At 49.2% G+C, this 2,434-nt stretch overlaps 1 protein-coding gene across 3 annotated transcripts in view; it reads right to left on the reverse strand.

The window, feature by feature from the left end:
* The window catches only part of HIVEP3 (HIVEP zinc finger 3), a 203,558-nt gene that overhangs the window by 134,247 nt on the left and 66,877 nt on the right, over nt 1–2,434 (reverse strand). The gene's annotated exons all lie outside the window — the stretch shown is intronic.

Below are 2,434 nucleotides of genomic sequence, written 5' to 3' on the forward strand. Positions count from 1 at the left end.
TCCTCCAGAGGGTCCAGTGGTCACAGCTGGGTTCATCCCTCTTTTCCCTGCTCCCCCATGGACTCCTGACCTCAAGAACACCTGAGCTCCAGATGATCCATGGATCACAGCTGGGTTCATCCCACTTTTCCCTGCTCTTCCATGGACTCCTGACCTCAAGGACACCTGAGCCAGGTGAGTGGGAGGGCCTGGGGTCCTCCAGAGGGTCCAGTGGTCATAACTGGGTTTATCCCAATCCCCCATGGACTCCTGACCTCAAGAAGACCTGAGCTCCAGATGATCCATGGGTCACAACTGGGTTCATCCCTCTTTTCCCTGCTCTTCCATGGATTCCTGACCTCAAGGACACCTGAGCCAGGTGAGTGGGAGGGCCCTGAGCACCTGCAGCAGCCCCAGCTGCTCTGCAGAGCTGACAAATGAAATTGGATACTGAAGGAAAGAATGGGGAAACACCATAAATTCCATGAGAATTAAAAATGAAGATGAGGGCTGTACATTAGAGCGGAATCCTCGGTATCAGGCACTCCGGGAAGTCTGTACCTCTCAAGTAGCTCAGCCAGTGGGGAAAGAGAGAGGGAAATGGGGATAAAAAGGAGGCTGAGTCCTCCAAAAATTGGAGATACCCCAGGAGAATGCCCCATGGCCTCTCCCTTTATTGGAATAAAGTTCCAGGACTCCTCTGTCTCCTTTGGGGACATGAACCTCTGGTGTTTGTGGATTAATTTTCCCGAGGGGACACCTGGAAAAGCACAGGGAGGGAGCTGAGGCACGGCAGGACACGAGGGGATGGCTGGGAATCACCAATCCAACACCACTTTTATCATTTCCCACAACTCCGGGGTGTTTTTTCATGGATGTAACAGCGAGCGGAAGCAGAGGAAGCTCTGAGATGATCATGATAACATTAATTAAAGTAACTCCAGCCCAGCTCCTGCTCCTTTCACCACCTTTAACACTGCCTGAGCTGCCCTGGTTTATTGAGGGAGCAATTTTACCCCCAAGACCCCTGATTTACTCTCAATTCCTGTTTTTTTTCCCAAAATTCTGCCATGTCTGGGTCCCCCAAAATAGGACCCCAATCAATGAATTATTCCAGGCTCATTCCACATCAGGAATATGGAGACAGGGCTGGAAAAAACCTCTCCCAAATCCCTGGAAAACACCTCTAAAGCACAAATCCAGCATCCCAAGGAACATCCCAAAACCCTCCTGGTTTTTATCCAACTGCACTTGGAATTTAATCAGATTTTTCCCCACATTCCTGCCTCGGAACCAAAATAAATCAAGAAATTCATGGGAACAGAATTATTTCTCCTTCTCTTATTCCAGTTGAGCTGAACTTCGCAGCTCAGCAGAGCTGGGGATGAATAAATAAAAGAGGAGGAAGCTCCATTTCCGTGGTGCCACTGGAAACCAATCAAACCCAAATCCTCCAGCCCAGCTCCTGCTCCTTTCACCACCTTTAACACCGCCTGAGCCGCCCTGTTTCATTGAGGGAGAATTTTTTCTCCCTGAACTCTCAATTCCCGGTTTTTTTTCCAGAGGAAAACACCAGGATGGGTGGCAGGAGGCTGAGGAAGGCAGCGCTGCTCAGCAGCCACCCACATGCTCTCCTAATTCATCAGCGCACAAAGCCAGCTCTTTGTCTCGCTCCTGCCATTCATTCCCGGTGAGATATCGCTCCCAGGAATCACAGCCTGCCCGACCGGGGAGGGAGGATAACAAAAAAAAAGAGACAAAACCCATCACACTTAGCGCCATTGTCACAGACAGCTCCTTTTTTACAAAAAAATCAATGTATAGATGGCAAAAATCCGGCCTGAACGCCCTCTCCGGGCAGCTCAGGGTTAATTTTAGCCACAAACAGGGAAAATAAAAATCCCAATTCCCTAGGAATGATGTGGCAGGGATACCCACAGCTCGAGGTTGTTTTAACCTCTGGATCTGCAAATTCTTGGCTTTATTTATTTTATTCTAATTTCTTTGCCCGGTTTAATTCCCCGCAGCCCTGAAGGGGTTAATCCCGAGCCATTGTTTTAATTGGCTCAACAATTGGACTCCCGCCACTTCCTCCGGGAGATTATTCCAGGATCTAATGGAAAACAGTGCCAGAAAGTATTTTCCTGCGAGCCCGTGCCAGAGGAAACACTCTGGGAATAGATAAAGGCCCGAGCTCCAGCGGGATCAAATATTGCAATTATTGCCCTGCCTGGCAACTTCCCAACCTGCAGCATCCCAGGAATCACCAGGGATGGGAAAATTCCCTAAAAACCCCACAGATTGGACAAGTGAAAGGGAAAAAAAGGGAAATATCAATCGGCGCCCAATTGTCTGTGGTGTCATAACGGGGAAATATCAATCGGCGCCCAATTGTCTGTGGTGTCATAACGCCCAGCAAACGCGAAATCCCCGGTCGTGATCATGTCTGTATCCA

The sequence above is a fragment of the Parus major genome, chromosome 23 (assembly GCF_001522545.3).
Source record: "Parus major isolate Abel chromosome 23, Parus_major1.1, whole genome shotgun sequence".
In the NCBI taxonomy this organism is placed as follows: domain Eukaryota; kingdom Metazoa; phylum Chordata; class Aves; order Passeriformes; family Paridae; genus Parus; species Parus major.